The sequence below is a fragment of the Macrobrachium rosenbergii genome, chromosome 13 (assembly GCF_040412425.1).
Source record: "Macrobrachium rosenbergii isolate ZJJX-2024 chromosome 13, ASM4041242v1, whole genome shotgun sequence".
NCBI classification, from domain to species: domain Eukaryota; kingdom Metazoa; phylum Arthropoda; class Malacostraca; order Decapoda; family Palaemonidae; genus Macrobrachium; species Macrobrachium rosenbergii.
Window position 1 is genome coordinate 40,512,293 of NC_089753.1, and position 19,742 is coordinate 40,532,034.

The window sequence follows — 19,742 nt, forward strand, 5'->3', positions numbered from 1 at the left end:
CGCGGACTCACGTATTCGCGGGTTTCTCTGTGGAACATATCTAGCCATCATTCGCGGAAAATTCGCCCATTCGCGGTATTTTTCACTGAGAAATATTTACTAATTACTGTATTTTCATATAATTTTCATGAATAAATGCACTTTTTGTGATAAAACTATAAAAATACTCAGGTATAAGCATTTTTACAGGGTTTTTCTTGGTTTAAGCTATCAAAATGGGCAGTTCTAAGTGTTTTTAGATGGGTTTTAAGCATTCGCGGATTTGACCTATTCGCGGGGGGTGTGGGACGCATCCCCCGTGAATACGGGGGGTTCACTGTAATGCCAGCCAAGGGCATTAAGATTATTTCAAAGCTCTGGACCTATGCCCATGATGAGATGCTTGCATTGTGTTTGATGTACACTACTTACAAAAAGAGAGCATGAATGATTATTATTTTTCAGATTCGGTACATTTTTTTTAAGACAATATATTTCCATAGACCAGCCAGGTTTATGGTAATATTCTGGGGCTTTGTAGCGGTAACATAGCTTATACTTAGCCTGTTCCACTGTACACACTTTCGACTTATTAGCACCCCATTTGGATGTATTAGTGTGAATGATCAAGGGATTACGGTATGTTGGTGTGATAAACTGATTTCTCACAGATTTCTTTAAGTACTGTATATTTGTTCATGTAGAAATGCAAACCATCACCTTTTACATAGAATTATCCTTCACCATGGACTGCAAACACTTGTTGGACCTGGGAGTAAGGAAGTTAACTTGTTACAGAGGGTCAGTGGGGGCATATTTCATACTTTGTTGTACCTGTAGTAGGTAATTTATTGATACAGGAGGTAGCCTTCAAGAAATAGCCTACCACTTCCTCCTCACCACCAAAGACATCCCTGCAATTCCTTAGTACACCCCCTCCAGGGTTAGAGGTAGGAGATCAATACAGGAGGGGGACGACCTATCCCTACTACATAGACTGCTATGTTTGCTGAACAGCAACGACTTGGTTAAAGGAGAGTAAGACGTGGGTTAGGGGCAAGGATAGGAAGCACAAGCTCTTCCCTCCCTCCTACCCCCCAATGTCAAGCTGCTCTTCAACCCCCCTCCTCATCTTCCTCCCAAGGGAAGGAAGTAGGATGACCTCATGGAGGCCCCTCACCAGAAGTCCTCTGGTAGGCGGCAGCATTTGGTCACCTGAGGGTAGCTGATCAGCTGTTGGCTGAGCTGGCACTGGCCTCACAGAGCATGCTCAGTACCCTGTTCTGGCCCATTTGGACACAGATTACTTCCTGTTCTTCCACTTGTGTTTCTCCAAGGATTTTCTTGTATAAGCAGCAGGTTTAGTTCTATCTCCTGTGTTTTTTCAGAAACATAGGTGGATCCCACTCTAACAACTAGCTCTGTATATGTACATTCTAAGGACTCTGCATATGCAAGTACTGTAGAGGGTTAGGCTCTTTCTCATGTGTTTCTCTGGCACCATTCTTGGTTGAACCAGCAAGGCCTGCTCACTCCATGCTTGCTCGGTATCCTGCCTGTTCTCATGCAAGCAACAGGTTAGCTCTACCAATTGTGATTCTTCATAGTGGGTAGACCTGGCGTGAGCATGGTTCATGGACCTTGCCCATGCAAGTACAGTAGCAGGTTTGGCTCTTCTCCTCATGCTTTCCCTATGTACTGCTGGTCAAGCCAACACTGCATGATAGTCAGCATGTGCTCAGTCTGTGGATTATGCACTTACAGCAGTGGTTTCACTCATGACAGGCGCCCTTCTATGGATAAGTGGACTATGATTTGGAATTTTGGTCTGAGTGTGGGTCTTCAGGTCATGCGTTTTTTGCTGGTATATGTTTAGTATTTATCAAGTAACAGTGTCCTGGGATTGGGTACAGAAGCAGAAGCATGTGTGGTGAGTGCAGTAGCTGGCATAATTGGTAGCTCATCACTCATACATCTCAGGGTATGTGCAGCTGAGTTAGCTTTTACCCTCTCACTTAATGTGTATACAGTCATCAGACTGTATGCATACAAACAGATGGTTTGTATGCAATTGGCCTCCTTTTACAGTACTCAGAAATGCCAGGATGATCTTTTTGTGCACAAATGTGTTACATCCTGGTTCTTTGCCAAAGATCTGGAGTTTTTTTTTTATACAATAGTGCCTTACTCGCCTTCCTTGAGTGGCCATACTTGAGCCTGCGCTGTTCCTGAAGTTCACGGTAACCCCCACCTCAGCCTGCCCTTTTGGACAAGAGATTTGCTCCCAGCTCTTCCACCCATGTTTATCCTGAAGCACAACTGGTTAGATCAGTGCTACCCTCATTGTGGTGTGTTCACAGCCTGATCCACTGGCACCCAGAGAGATTTCCCTGTGGCTCATTCTCCTTCTTCAGCCACATGTACAAACTTTCCAGCTGCATGCTTGAAGGTTATTCAGCAGCTTCTGCAAGAGAAAGGCCTTTCTCACAGAACTGCACAGAAAATATGGGTACTCCCAAGATTCTTGTTTAACATGTCATAGAGGAAGTGGACCATCTTCTGTGATTGGTGTTATAGAAGGGGTCTCTCTCCAGTCAGATCTTCTATTTAGTGGATCGTGGACTTTCTCATGTACAAAACTGTTGATAGAAGCTCCGCTCAGTTCTCTCAAGTGGAAAGCTATCACCCTGCCTTAAGCCAGGTCTGAAGATTCAGCTTGATAGTCAGTTAAGAGACAGCCTTCACCTAAGGAGTGGATCTCAAATGAACAAATAAGATTTTGAAAGTAAGTTGTATTTTCCTAAGTATAAAAACCAGGGCCATTTATCATAATCCCACCTCAGCTGACCACACTGCTTAGTCCCTGATATATTGCAGTAAAAAGTGCTTGGTGACGGCAATTGATAGGTGGGGTCCCCCCACCTGTTAACTAACCTGTTCCCAAGTGTCAGAAGCAAATACTGGCTCGCGCTGAGGAAGACCACATAAAAGGCCTTGGTTTTTTACTGAAGAAAAATACAAGTTATTTTTAAATATTTGTTATATTCTAATGTTCATCAGTCGAAAATGGAAAAATCAAAAGTAAATAAAAAATATAAGCAGCTTCAAAAAAAGCAGCCTATGTAAACAAATGCAATACAATAACACTTAGCCTGCATGAGTCACAACTTTTTGTGTAGTGCGAGAGTTCCCGCTCCCAGTCGAGTGTTTTATTAAGCGTCCCAGGTTAAGGCTGACTGTAGAGTCGAGAGACGGACAAGTACTGTAGTTTACTCGGTTATACAGTAGTCTGTTTTTTTCCATCTGTCCACCCTCCTGTGGTGCTCGCGCATGGTAACACTGCGTCCCGTGCTTTAAATAGTTACGCTATGTGTAAGTTTTAGGTAAATAAAAGGATATCTGGGTGTAAATTTGCAACTGAAAAGTGTTTTAATAATTTACTGTATGGGAATTACACCGTTAAGTTGTGATGTTTTCGTAGCGAGTTTCGTGGTGGTGTTTTGAGTTAGTATTGATCGTCGAGTGTTTTTTCTTGGAGGTGGTTTGTATAGTGCTTGTTGGTTAATTTTTAATACATTCTGTAGTTTGTTGTATATATATATATATATATATATATATATATATATATATACAAATATAATATGTATATATATACATGTGTAATATATTATATATACATATATATATATATATATATATATATATATATATATATATATATATATATATAGAGAGAGAGAGAGAGAGAGAGAGAGAGAGAGAGAGAGCGAGAGAGTTGGTTTTTGTACAGGAAGAACAGCTTGGTTTTTTATTTACTGAGTATTTGCATTTTTTATATATATTTTGAAGTTCCGTGTAGGTAAGCTTTCCTGGGTGTATTTTAATAGTGTTATGAAGTGTGACAGAATGCATTTTTTTTTTTTTTTGCCTTTGCTGGCAGTGTTCAGGTTTCATAGATACTGTAAGAATTATCCTAAAAAGAAAACTTACCCCAACAACGTGGAATTTATCTCTTGGTGTATTGTAATAACTCTGGATTCTGTTACAGATGTGTGCGGATACCAGCTACCGTGAGTGAACGTTGGATACGCTTCCCAGTCATATGTTTAGAACCATTCCATTTTAAGCTTCCGCCACTTTCCAGCTTTCAAGAACTCGTACTCGTCCCCCACCACTTCATTGTAACTGCTTCATCTCTTATGAAAGGTTTCTGATATGAAAATCTACATTAAAACCAGGTGTGCCCTTCCTTCAAGCTTTGGTATTACTTTATTGGTTGCTGTGAATCTTTAAATTTCAGTTAGGCCTATACTCTTCAGTTCATGGTTCCTTTTGGAGGCCTTTCAGATTACATTTAACTGCTTGTATTAAACATAAGACCGGCAACACAAGACTTACGGTAAAAACTTCCAGTACTTTTGTAATAAATCGTGTAATTGTTTACTTCTTTGAAGCAACCTTAGTAATTGCGCAAGTTTGTAGTCTGTCACTAGAGGAAATCTCGTAAAAGAATTAAAATCATTTACAGTATTCTAAAGTTTACCGATCACTTTCTTGGAATTAGTTTTTAACTCGCAGTTTCTCTTTACAGACGAATACACAAGATAATCACGCATTTGCCGGCTGGACTCGCATTATCGTAGGTTCATTTTGAAGGCTGGCACTTCGAACTATTAAAATCTGGGATTATAGAAGCTTCGAACTATTAAAATCTAGGACTATAGAAATGGAGTATTGGAGGAATGTTAAATCGGACCGTTACGGTGGGTGTTTTCAGTAGTCGGAGTGCTTAATGCATATTTGGGTGTAGTTGTAAATGAAATTAGATTAAAATTAAATTGTTGGTGCAACTATAGTTTGATATCTACCGAGCTCTTCGCGACCTACCAAAAATTAGGATGCTGTCTACCAAACAACCCAGTTAAGGCCTGTGGCAATTACTTCCTCAAACTATATACAAAACTGTTTGATCCCCGAGGGCTAGTACTAAACACGCGAAGCAGTGACTCACCTACACTGTTTCGCCGTGTTTAGTACTAGCCCCTGAGGGGTCAAATGTAGAAAATGGATGGTAGAGACCATACTATAGTAGCATCAAATTGTTCACATTATTCATAGTTATATCACAACTGGTCTGGTTGTGGCATTGGGTTGCCATGGCCAAAAAGTTAGACGTAAATGCAGCAGCGTGCTAGCATAAACTAAATTATCAGAAGTAGAACGAAATGGCAGTTTCTCTCTCTCTCTCTCTCTCTCTCTCTCTCTCTCTCTCTCTCTCTCTCTCTCTCTCGTGGGGGTCCTTATAGCAGAATAATTGATATTTCGTAAGTTCTTTGTTTGCTCCAGAAAAAAATATTTTTAGAAAGTTAGCTGGCATCTTATTGTTCCATTCTAATTCAATAAGGTACCTGTTTCTTAACTTCGCTCTGCTGTTAATGATTAACTTCAAGCGAGAACAATTAAGTCTTTTGTGTCTTTTATCCGTGGTCGATGTTATTTATAACGCAAGAAAAAAAAATACTTTTGTGTTGTATCAGTACTCGTGCATTTGATGAGGAAAATTTCATTTCTCTCTCTCTCTCTCTCTCTCTCTCTCTCTCTCTCTCTCTATATATATATATATATATATATATATATATATATATATATATATATATATATATATATATATATATATATATATATATATATATATATATATATATATATATATATATATATATATATATATATATATATATATATATACATATTAGAAATAATCAACACTCGACACACAATCACGTGTGGAACAGAAGTAAATTTCTGACTCGCATCAGGATCGAACCCAGGTCTTTCAATTGAAAGGCGAGGAGCTGCCCACTAGGCCATACATGTGGGCAGTGCCCTTGCCTTTCAATTGGAAGACCTGGGTTCGACCCCGATGTGAGTCAGAAATTTCTTTATATATATACATATATATGCATATATATATAATATACATATATATATGCATAGATATGCACAGTATATATAATCCTCAGTCGAAAGTTGGTGAAAACTTGTGGCTTAACAAATAAACGCCATAGAGTGACAGATAAGTGAGAGCAATTGTAATGTGACAGGACCGTAAGCTATAGTGATCATGCCCTCATTATTACATGATTATGTCGTCACTTAGTCGTGTCATCGAAAATTTAAAAGCTGTGTCTCCGAACGTGATCTTGATCCAGTGGGTTTATTTATAGTTAAAATCCGAGATAATACCGCCCCGAGGTCGTAGCTCTAATTAATTCTGCCATGGTTATATCATAATTAAAAACTCCATTGAATTATTTGGTATATATGTAGGGTTACGTAACTCCTTTGCTCCTTGATGTTCATTGTCATCCCCCTCAAAAAAAAACGGTCAAATAAAGGAGAGGAAAAGACGAGATAAGGTTACGTAAACCTTCCCTTCATGTGAGGAAAAACCTCTCATCGTGACCCCCGTGGGGGGCAGTGCCGTCAGTGCACTGTGGGCATTACTGAAGGGTCTTTGCAGCTTCCCTTCTGCCCGTAGCTGCAACCCCTTTCACTCCTTTCATTGTACCTCCGTTCATATTCTGTATCTTCCATGTTACACTTTGCACCCTCTCATAACGATTGATTCATAGTGCAACTGCGAGGTTGTCCTCCTGTTACACCTTTGAAACTCTGTTACTGTCAATTTCCTCTTCAGCTCTGAATGACCTCATAGGTCCCAGCGATTGACCTTTGGCCTAAGTTCTATATTCTTTACTATTCTGTCATCATGACTGGATAGCAGGTCTTTTTAAGACACTGATTAGACGTTCATGAGAAACAACTATAGGGGGTTTCTGTGGGTGAACCCCCTTGTAGAAGCTATCATACAAGTGGTACGTGAAGATCGAAGCACTGTAATTTTGTGTCCACATGGTTAATGCAATTTGCATTTTTTTTTGTATTGCATGTGTATACGTGTCCAAACGCTGAGATTTGTCATTTTACCATATTGCAACTCCAGCTCTCATTATTTGCAATTTAGTCGTATCTTTTACTCGAATAAGTCCGCTGTGTCAAGCAGACACACCCACACTATATAATATATATATATATATATATATATATATATATATATATATATATATATATATATATATATATATATATATATATATATATATATATATATATATATATATATATATATATATATATATATATATATATATATATATATAAACTGTATATATATATATGTGTGTGTGTGTGTGTGTGTAGCGTGTGTACACATAAAGGGCTGATTAGAGAGAGAGAGAGAATTCATAACGTATGTTTAATGTTTGTGCGTTTTTACGAGATCTTTGGAGCGATTCCCCCTAATAATTACATCAACATTTTGCAGGTATTGATACTCCAAAAGCATTCAGATCCAGTCTGTCCAACTGGGATGTCAGTTACCTCAGGATCTGCTATCAAAAGGGAAGCCTTAGAAGCCGAGATTGTTCATACGGGGGTACAAGTCTAGCCTGTCCTATCTGGAGTCCTCTTGCGCATGCGCCGTTGACTGGTTATAAGCTGCATCTTGACACGATAAGGTATGTACCCCCATTAGGGGGGTTAGTGCCTTCATTGCATCTCATGCGGTGCACTGCAGGCATTACTTAAGGCTCTTTGCAGGGTGCCTTAGGCCCCTAGCTGCAACCCCTTTCGTTCCTTTTACTGTACCTCCATTTATATTATCTTTCTTCCATCTCGCTATCCACGCTCTCCTAACAATTATTTCATAGTGAATCTGCGAGTTTTTCCTGCTGTTACACCTTTCAGACCTACCTACTCATATATTCCTTTCCAGCGCTGAATGACCTCATAGGTCCCAGTGCTTGGCCTTTCATGATGTTATGTATCCTTTTAGTTGCACACAGCTCTCGAGTGAAAGATGTATTCTTAACCCATATCCCTTCTAAAGTGAGATTTATCATTCTGGCTAGGGGTATACCTGTATGTATCTTGGAAGCAATATGTATTGTCATTGCTTAAATATGTATATCTACTTTTACACGAGTATCTTATTGGTGGGTGGAGCTGGCCACCTTACAATATTAGGCTAGTGGAATACAATCGATTATCACAAATACCAGCATATTAATGGTAATAATCGATTTACAATATTCAGTCCTTTGACGGTAATAATCGACTGTCAGTTCATTAACGGTAATAATCGATTATTGCGGTTATCAGTCTTTTAATAATAATAAACGGTTATCTGTCTTTAAACTGTGTTAATCGATTATCACAGTTATCAGTCTTTAATGGTAATAATCTATTATCACGATTATCAGCCTTTTAATGGTAATAATCGATTATCACAATTATAAGCCCAGTAAAGGTGATAATGGATTATCATGATTATCAGCCTTTCAACGGTAGTAATCGATAATCAGCCAATTCTCAAAGTAATAATTAGTTATTGCAATTATGTCTTTCAACAGTAATGAACGATTATCAGTCTTTTAACGGTAATAATCGATTATCACGATTATGAGTCTTTAAGAGGTAATAATCGATTATCACGATTATCAGTCTTTTAATGGTAATAATGGATTGTCAGTCTTTTAATGGTAATAATCGATTATCACAATTATCAGTCTATTAAAGTTGATAATGAATTATCACGATTATCAGCCTTTCAACGATAATAATCGATTATCAGCCAATTAAAGGTAATAATCAGTTATTGTGATTCCTTCAACAGTAATAAACGATTATCAGTCTTAACGGTTTTTATCGATTATCATGATTATAAGTCTTTAAGCGGTAATGATGGATTATCAGTCTTTTAATGGTAATAATCGATTATCACAATTATCAGCCCGTTAAAGGTGATAATGGATTATCATTAGTAGCATTATTGCGATTATCTGTCTTTTAACAGTAATAAACGATTGCCAGTCTTTAAATGGCAATAATCGATTATCACGATTATGAGTTTTTAAGCGGTAATAATCGATTATCACGATTATCAGTCTTTTAATGGTAATAATCGATTATCACAATTATCAGCCTATTAAAGGCGATAATGGATTATCACGATTATCAGTCTCTCAGCGGTGATAATGGGTTAATACGATGAGATGATGATGATCAGCTCACTTAAACAACCAGCTTACACGAGTGCTAATTTGCTTTGCTCCGAATGTCGAGATTTTCAGATCGTTTATACTGGCTGCGGTAATTATTAGCGTCTTTTCTGCTGATTATCTCGATTGCCATTTCATTTTACCTCACGAGGTGCGCTGTAGGCATTACTTAGGTTCTTTCCAGCGTCCCTTCGGCCCCTAGCTGCGACCCCGTTTATTCCTTTTACTGTACCTCCGTTCATATTCTCTTTCTTCCGTCTTTCTTTCCACCCTCTCCTGACAATTGATTCGTAGTGCAACTGCGAGATTTTCCTCTTGTTACACCTTTCAAACCTTATTACTCACAATTTCCCTTTCAGCGCTGAATAACCTCATAGGTGCCAACGCTTGGCCTTTGGCCTAAATTCTATATTCAGTTCTCATTCATTTTGCAGTGTTTCAAGTATGAATTTCGCCAAAGTTTTATTTTGTTGTTAAGTTTGTGCAAGCGTTTTTCGCTTCATTAGTAACTGTTTTACGTAACGGTAAGATTTTTTTTTATTTCGGTATGAAACGGGTGGAAAATGGTAAAATTCTTTCCTGCTATTCTTGGAAATGGCATTATTACCCCATTTTACGGTTGTCAAGGCTATCAGTTGTTGCATGTATGTAAAACGAGAGAGAGAGAGAGAGGGGGGCGCGGTTTATTAAACAGGTTGTATTGTATGTAATGTTTTCATTAGGCCTGTGGGATACTGATGAGGTGGCTTTTTCAGTGCTCCTGTTTAGCACACCTTAATTGACATTATTCATCCTTATTAAAAGTAATAACGACCTGATATTCTGGGCTCCTTAATCCTCCAAATTTCTTTCCTTCGGTGACAAGCTCTTCATGCTCACAGTGAATAATTAACATTAATGTTCCTTCTGGGCCATCTAATGCTGAAGTGGAAACGTTGAAAAAAATTTTTTTTTTTTTACTGTACGTGGACCCTTGCATGAATAATGCTAATCTTCCTTTCTGGGTTATAGAGTACTGAAAAATTTGACATTTTTTCCCATACGCGAACCTGCGGGAATTTGAAAGAAAATGCTTTTAAAATTTGTTATTCAGATGTACTTCCAGCGCATATGGCCCTTTGAACATAAATATGAACTTGGAAATCGGAAAATAACAATGAAACACACACACACACACACACACACACACACACACACACACACACACACACACACACACACACACACACACACACACACACACACACCTTGTTCATAGAACTGTCCTTTCAGTCAGTTAGAAATCATTTTTCATATTGATGCATCCTACTTCCATGTCCACATAATTCAATCAACACTCGCTTTTTATTCTGTGATGGACACCTGTCGACGAAGCCATGTGCACTTAATATGACAGCTGTCTGTTTCCCTTTATGTCTCTGTGTGTGTGTGATGTATACGTATTCGTGAATTATTTATAGTATTTAATCTTTACCTTTACTATATAGGATTATTCAACTGCATTTTCACGCTCATCAGGGAAGAATCGTCGATACAATCTTGGGTCGACTGATTTCTCATAATTTCTAGTTTAGATTTCTCTCCTATTTTATTCTGTACTTATTAAAGAAGTATATTTTTTTAAATATCTAATTGATGTGTTAAATTCTATCATTATATATATATATATATATATATATATATATATATATATATATATATATATATATATATATATATATATATACTGAAATCATAGTATAATGAAATCAAATCAATTCAATTTTCCCTTTCTCCTCTCCGCAGTGTCATTAAATATTAATATAGTTATCCATGAATAGATTTACGTTTTCTTCAATAGTAAAAAGAAGTGTTTAGAAAACGGCATGGGCTATGCAGTAAGGGGTAACTACAACTAAGCCAAAATTTAGACCCTTGCATGAACGTTCCTTTGTTTTCAATTTATAAATATATTTGGTAATCTCTAAAATAAAGTAATGTTTGTTTATTCTATATGATAAAGAGTATATTAACTAGAAAATTTTGCAATATAAGGTCACAGATTAATATGCGCTAATAAAGTATTTACATTGAAGAAATAGAACAGATTAAATTGATATATAGATACCCTTCCTTTTGGTATAGTATATACAGGATTTTATCCAAAATATGAAAGCAATTCCCGTTAATTCCAGTTCCAAAATCCCCAACATAGTCACTACACAAATGTTGGCTTACAAAAATAAAAAAATGAAACAAAAAAATGCTTCAGTTTAGAACGACGCGACATAGCTACATCGGCAATGAATCAAAATTCCCAGCAAATCTGAACGTCGATTCCAATTTGTCCCTTGCAGCGTTGTTTATTTGGCTTTTCATAACGCAGGGCTGGAAGACACACGATAAAATTTATATGGCACTGCTTGCCTTTCCATCCTTCAAAATGCTGAGTATGTTTAGTAAATCAATAAGTATATAATATATATATATATATATATATATATATATATATATATATATATATATATATATATTATATATATATATTAATCATATATATCTATATTATATATACATGTATGTATGTAGGTATGTATGTATATACATACATCACACATATATATATATATATATATATATATATATATATATATATATATATATATATATATATATAAACATTGATTTTAAAGGCAAGACAGTGGTTAGTATGTTATTCATACTTTATTTGCTGAATTATGGATGACCCTACCGTGCATGAAAGTCTCCCAACATAAGCCAATTCATACTCATATACAAACGACTCATCAGCTGTACTCGAGCCTCAGTACACACACTGTGCCATTCACCTCATATCTTGTGCGCACTATTGTTCATTCTTGATATGAGGCCCTTCTTTTCCAGCTCCACTTTCATACCATGTACCCAGCACTTTGTAAATCTTCCTCTTCTTCCTTTCAGATGATACACTTTTGACTACTTGTATCTTATATTTTTTGTACACTAAGGAACCATCGCAACACACACTGATCTTTTCACCAATGCTTAACATTTTTACCCCTTTTCTCTTTACTTCCTTTTCCATATATGTATATATTTCACTTCCAGTTATTCTTATGTTGTACGTACTACACAAAAAAATTCCCACAGCCATTCCAACCCTTTTTCTTTCCTTTATTTCACACTCCACTTCGCTTCTTTTTTCCTTTCGTTTTCCTTTCATTTGCATTCCACCTCCACATTTCACTTCCATGGAGAATTGGGCAAATGTATCCCAGTTTTAGCTCGTATGTACAATCTTATTCTCTTCCAAAGCTTTTACGTACATCCTTCAATCTTACTTGTTCTACCTTTTTTGTGATTTACTTCTTTCTCTCAACCGTGATCTGATAGCCTACATTTTAAGTACTTGAATGAGTCAGTATCTGCTGTTCTACCTGGAGAGGCACCAGGAGTGGTTGTGATTATAAGTTAGATGCCTTGGTACAGTGATGAAAGTTATTAAATGACTGAACCAAGGTGGCAAAGGTATATCTGGATGAAGGAAAGGTTCCAAAGAAATGGCTAATAGGTGACTACAAGAATTATTCGAATATGACATTCTTTTGCATACATGGGAAAGTGTTTGATACGGTTGTGATTGAGAGAGTAAGGCAGATGGCAGAAGTAATGATATAGTAATACTATTGTGGGTTTAGATAGTAAAGGGGTGTTATTGTGAAATACTGTAATTAGGTAAGAAGTTGGAGATGTAATAAAAGCTGTATGTAGCATACATTGTCGTAAAAATGGTTTATGCTGGAAATGAAATGTAGTGTGGATGGTGTTGGGAATGTATGATTTAGAAGTAGTTTGAAATTACTTGTAAGTTTTATGATGAAAGTAAAGCGTAAATAAGGAAATGATGACTGGAGGTTGGGTGGTTTTGTGCGAAAATGGATCAGAGACATTTGTGACACATTGCCAAGGCTGTTTGATATAGGAGGGAGTGATGCAAGAAGTCAGAAAAAGGGAAGGCAATTTAGGCACAAATTAAATGGATCAGAAAGAGGGTTGTATATGGAGGATGAAAGTGTTCGAAAATACACATAAGCAAAGAAAGTTGAATTGTATGTGAGCAAGAGTAAGGTTACAAGGATAAATGGGAACAAGGAAGATTGATCAACAAATGATAGATGAGAGCAGATGTAATGGATTATGACAGAAGGAGAGAGACTTTGGGTACTACAGATAAAATACGGAAGTTAGCATGGTACATGGTAGTATATGCAAAAGATTAAGACAAGAGTTGGAATAGTAAGGAAGCCAGAGTTGGAAGGCATGAATGAACGGATGAGCCAGTATCTCTTGATGGGAGTGAGTTGAGAAGAATTATTACGGTATATGGAGAGCTGAAGAGGTGAGAAATGTAACAAATCGTAGAATAAGTGGCTAAAAGGGTAGAGTAGGTGTAAAGCTGGATCAGAATGGTTTGGTTTGATAATGTAGACGGAATGGAGGATGGTAGATTGGTGATAGATATATAAATTGGATGAGAGGGAGACTTTGAAAGTTGGTTAGGTGCTGTGAACGACATATTCAGAAGAAAGGGCCTTTTATCAGTGGAGTGAGTGAATGCATGGAAGATAAAAGTGAATAGCTCATTGTGTATAGAAGGGTTGAGTGTGCTGTCAGTGAACCTTTTGTGGTGTATAATGCAGCTGATGTTGTGGAAGCTTTTTCCAGAGATGGTTCATCACTGATTCAACAGCTAAATCATGTATGTAGCAATAGGTACATATTATGTATACACTTTAGTAGTTGTTCACCAAGGAGAAAATGTATAAAAAAAACAAATAAGGTGAAATATTTAGTTTTTATTAACAATGAAATGCATTTTTTTTATTAACAATGAAATGCATTGGTTTTTGATAGTTTAGTGGACTGATATTTTTTAAGAGATTGAAATGTCTTAGAATGTCACAGGTTTGCATAGAGAAGACAAATTAAGTACATTAGACAGTTCTTTTTCAGTTTGACTGTTCAATTTTCTGGTATGAGCAGTTTCCTTTTGCATAGTATCTTTCATACAGGAATCAGTTGCTGTTCCCGTTTTGTTTCTTTGGAAAGTTAATATTAACTATCATTGTGCTGACAAGAGGTCATCTGGTTTTTGACTTACTTAAAACTATAACAAATTGTTTGACGGCTGATCAACAGTCGTACGGATACCGAGTTCTGCATACCTTTTCAACCTTGTGCAGCATCGATTCCTATTATCTGATGACTAGGAACACTGAAAAACGATAATGGACTGCTTAAAGCCAAGTTCTGCCCATGAACAAAAGCATGATTACTCTGGCCTCCAGTTAAGAAGGTTGTTGGGATACTGTGTACTACTGGTGTAGAAGCCTGCACTGCATTGGCAAGAAATACTGGGGTATTGCTTCCAAAAGTTACACCAGATCCCAATCTGGGCTCCACAAGAGCACCGCTTGTTGCTATAGGTATTGCAACTGTCGGTATGCTTGATGGATGACCAGTTCCAAAGAATCTTGCCCCTCCAGCTGTCACAAAGTTTGCTACATTTCCAATGTGGGCTTGTCTGTCTGACAAAGAGATTGACGATTCATGTACACTACTATCCACAGAGTTCCCAGGGTCCCTTGCATTAGTAGAGGTTGATGTTCCTGCTGAAGATGAAGTAGCAGATGATGCGCCTGAGGATGATGATACTCGTGATGACTCTGCTTTTGAAGTAAATGCAGAGGATGCAATAACTTTGACAGGCTGAACCTCTGTTGCTGAGGCTGAGCCCCTTTCAGTTTTTGATGAAGATGAGGCAGCACTAGATAATGATGTAGGAGAGTCTTCAGCAGAGGTACTGACAGACTGAAGTATTGTGTTCCTTGAAGATGTAGAACCAGCTGATGAAGAGGCTGTAGAGGATGTTACAGGAACTTTGGTTGATTGACCCACTGCTTTTGGGGCAATCTTTTTATTGGCTGTGGTAGATGAGGAAGAGCTAGATGCAGGTGTTACAGACAAATCTCCGTTGGAAACAAAACCAATCCTAGATAATGCGTTTTTGTGTGTTGAACCAGCCCTTTCTGATGCTCTTGCTGAACTAGATGTTGTAGATGCTTCTTTTGAGGTTAAGGTTGAAACTAGAGGAATGTGAACAGGGTGACTTATTGGCAGTTGCAGAACCTTCTTATCTTTAGAAATACCTGAGGAAGCACTAGAAGTAAGTGCTTTTGATGAGGTACCAGGTGGTTGTGAAAATACAAATGTTGAAGATGCTGGAACTCTTTCCTCTGGTACTAATGTGGTACTTGCGGTTCCACTTACCTTACTAGATAATTTACTTCCAGAAGATGACACTTTTGATGAAGCTCCAGTTGAAGACAATACAGAAACTGAAGGAAATTGAGTAACTGTAACTGGATTTGATGTTGGTGATAAAATAGAATTAGAATTGGATGTTTTAGACAGACCTGAAGAAGAGGTACTACTGAAATTTGGTATTACATTTATTGATTGTGAAGAACCAGTTGACGTGGCTTTAGAAAAAGATGATTGAGCAGTTTCATTGGGTTTATCTCTGTTTGAGATTAATGTTGAGGCTGCAGGAATGAAAGCAGGCTGACCTAAATTTACTAGTTGTAAAACTCTCTGAATTTCAGAGGAAAATGAGGAAGCACTAGAAACAGACGTTTTTAATGAATCAGTCGTGGAAAAATTGCTAGAATGTGAACCTGTATTTATTGGTGAAGAACTGGGTATTGTTGAGGATACAGATGAATGAGATGCTGGAACTCCTCTCTCTGGTACTAATGTAGCTTCTGCATCTGACCCGCCAGAAAATGTACTTTCAAAAGGTAACGTAGATGTAGTTCCTGTTACTGTTAAAGCTGATGGTGTAGGAAATGGATTGGATTTTATGGAATTTGATGCATCTCTAGCTATTGTTACAGATGAAGAACTTGAAGGAGAAGATTTAGGCAGATCTGAAGGGAAGGCACCACCAAAATGCGGCACTGTACTTGACTGTGAAGAACCAATTGATGATGAGGATACAGATGATTGAGCAGTTCTTATTGGTACTCTTGTTCTTCCTCTTACAGTAGTTGCATCACCAGATGATAAACTTGCAGTGGGTGCTGATGCTGTTGAATCTCTGGTTGAATTTGATGCTGATGCTATTGCTATAGGAACTAAGGCAGGCTGATCGATTTTTTGGGGGGCCAAAATTGCTGTAGAAGATGTAGCTGTAGAAGTAGAACCAGGAACAGCTGCAGTAGGTGAGTCTCTGATGGAAGCAAAGTTAACTCTTGATAGTGCTCTGGATTCTGAACCAAATGAAGCTTGTGTAGAGGATGAAGCATCAGTTGAAGTTCCAGTCAAGGTTGATGCTGAAGAAAAAGCACCTCTGACAGGCTGGCCTGCTATTGTTGGTTGTGAAACCTTTTCATCTGTAGAAATGAATGAAGAGGTACTAGAGCCAGATTGTTTTGATGCAGCTGAGTTTAGAGAAGTAGTAAAATGTGATACTGGAGTGTTGCTTTCTGATTGTATTGTAGTTCCTGCAGTCCCAATTCTCCTATTAAAGGATGCACTTTCAGATGTAACTGTATTTGATACCTCAGTAGCTTCTGCTGGTGACGAAAAAGACCTAGAAGCAGATATTTTAGACAGATCTGTAGTGGAAGTGCCACCAAAATGTGGTACTGTATTTACTGACAGGGAAGAACGAGATGATGAAGATAAGGATGTAGATGAAGAGAATGACTGAGGAGTTACCTCTTGTGCTTTTGATTTTTCTATTCCAGTTGTTGCAACAGCCTGAGATGCATCTGCAGTAGATGCTGTTGCTGATGAGGTACTTGTAGAGGATAATGCTGATTTTATAGGAGCTAATACAGGTTGACCTATTAATGATCGAACAGAAACTTGAGAAGTCAGTGTCCTGTGTGAAAATGTTTTTGAATCAGACACAGTGGAAGATCCTTTGCTGGAGGCACCACTAGAATGGGATGTAGTTGATGCATCGCCATTTTGATTATTTACAACTCCAGAGCGACTACTCTGTCTTGAGGGTAGGAGATTAGATTTTGGTCTTGTGATACCTGTTGCTTTGGTGGTTGGTTGTGAGGAGTCAAGAATTTTTGTTGCCTGATTTTTAAACTGGTTTTTGCCTTCCAAACCAGTAGAAACTGATGGCACTGCTGATGCACCTTTAGAAGCATTAGTGCCAGTGCTAGATATTTTAGAAACTCCTTGGTTTTCTTCAAACGTAGTTCTTCCATGAGTTTCTAAACCTGACTGTGCAAATTTGGAATCATTATTAGATTCATCAATAAGACCTGGGCTTCTATGGTTAAAACTTGACTCCGCAGCAGCACTCAAAAATAGTCCAGATCCAGAAGTGCCAGACAAGCCCTGCCTTGCATGTTCAATAGTAGCATCAATAAAGGAGTTTGATAATGCTGTTGGTCTTGCTTCACCATTTTCTCCCAAACCAATGGCATTCTCCAATGCCAACTCACCAGTAGAGGTAAATCCAGCATTTAGAATTGTAGCAGTTGTACTTCCAGTGTCTATATCCTTGCTCACTGAAAAAGGGCCCTCAAGGTGTGCAGAAAAGTTTGGTTTTCTTCCACCTGCATTAGAACTAGCACTATTTTTACTGTTGCCATCGAAGGCATCAGAATGTGTGATAACTATTGGTATATTGGGTGATCCATTTGAAGATCCTTCCACAGAAGATGGAGAAATTGGACTTCCAACAGATGATGCTTTTAGAGATAAATCTGAATTAAAAGGAGCTCTCACACCTGGGCCTCTTTTAGAAAAATCACCATCATGGCCCCCAGAAGCAGCAGTAGATCTTTGTGTAGAAAAGCTTCCTACATTAGTGCTTCCTTTTGATGCATCACCAACAACCGAATTAAAGGCAAGGTTGTTCTTCAAATCACTTTCAGTTCCACTTGTGCTTCTAGAAGATAATGCTGAAAACCTTCCCAAGCTCCTATCTCCAATTGGAAATGCAGCAGTTGATTCTCTAGCAGAAATCTCAACAGATCCACCACCTGCAGGTTCTAAAGATTGCCCTGATGATCCGGCTGGCAAGCCTCTGAATCCCTCTGAAATACCAGAGCCTCTAGCAGAAAGTCTGTTGAGCTTGCCTGTGTTACTTACTGCAGTGGCAGTACCTAATCTCCCCAATGAGAAGCTACCCAATCCTTCATTTCCAAGGGAGGCTTGAGAGGCATCTGTTTGTATGTTAGTGAAACTTATTCCATCAATGCCTGTTGAAGTATCAGCAGCATGTAAGCCTGCATTAGGAAATCTTAATCCATCGCTGACAGTTGAGGTAGAAGCAAGATTTGATCCTGTAGACAAATCTATAATTCTTTCTTGATTAGCTGAGCCAGAAATTACATCTGAACCCCGAATGGAGAATTTACCTGAATCACTGTTATGGTCTGAGGCAGAGGTTGGGCTTGAATGTCTAACAGAGATTTTGCCAATTTCTCCAGAATTAGCTGATTTTGAATCAGCACTGAAATCGTCAACAGAAGGTTTTTGTATTATACCAGTACTAGATAATCTCTCTGATACGCTTCCTTGAGATGTTGCAGTAGCATCTCTTAAGCCTTTGAATAATAAACCTCCAGCAATGTCACTGTTTTTATTATTGCCATCAACAGCATCAGTATGGGTAATGAATATTTGTGTATCTGGAGAGCCCTGAGAAGGTCCTTCCAGTGTAGTTTCAGAACTTGAACTTCCAATAGATAATCCTCCCGGTGGCAAATCATTACTGAAAGTAGTTGTAGTACCAGGGCCTCTTTTAAAAAAACCAGCAGATTCATCTACAGAAGCAGCAGTAGATCTGACTGGAAAGCTTCCTACTGCAGTACTTTCTGTTGATGCAGAAAGTACTGCAGGAATTCTTTTTAATGCATCACCAATAACAGTAGCAGAGTCATCGTTGTTCTTCAAAACCTCTTCAGCTCCACTTCTGCTGCTAGAAGATGATGTTGAAAAACTTCCAAAACTTTTACCTCTGCTATTTGAAAGACCTGAGTCTTTAACAGAAAGTCTATTTGGTTTGCCGCTGTCAGTTGATACAGAGATAGTACCTAATTTCCTGAAAGTGTGGCTACTTAATTGTCTCTTTCCAAGTAAGGTAGAAGCAGCATCTGATTCTGTGTCAATGAAAGCTCTTCCACCATTGCCTCTCACAGTGGCAACAGCTTGTAAGTCTCTATTGGAAATTCTTCTCCTTGAATTGGTAACAGCTTGTGAGCCTCTATTGGAAGTTCTTCCCCTTGAATTGGTAAAAGCTTGTGAGTCTCTATTGGAAATTCTTCCCCTTGAATTGGTAACAGCTTGTGAGCCTCTATTGGAAGTTCTTCCCCTTGAATTGGTAACAGCTTGTGAGTCTCTATTGGAAATTCTTCCCCTTGAATTCGTAACAGTTTGTGAGTCTCTGTTGGAAATTCTTCCCCTTGAGTTGGCAACAGCTTGTGAGTCTCCACTGGAAATTCTTAATCCGTCATTGGCTATTGAAGTAGAAGCAACACTTGACCTTGTATTAGAAACATCTTCAACTTTCTCTTGATTATTTGAGGCAGATATTATATCTGAACCTTCAGCTGAGAATTTGTTTGAACC

General features: G+C 38.0%; 1 long non-coding RNA gene across 1 annotated transcript in view; it reads left to right on the plus strand.

The window, feature by feature from the left end:
- Window positions 1–7,371: 7,371 nt before the first annotated feature.
- Window positions 7,372–19,742, plus strand: part of LOC136844677 (uncharacterized) — a 161,824-nt gene continuing 149,453 nt past the window's right edge. Inside the window, exon 1 of the long non-coding RNA XR_010854964.1 lies at window positions 7,372–7,559. This is a non-coding gene — a long non-coding RNA (uncharacterized lncRNA). The remainder of the gene's footprint in view (window positions 7,560–19,742) is intronic.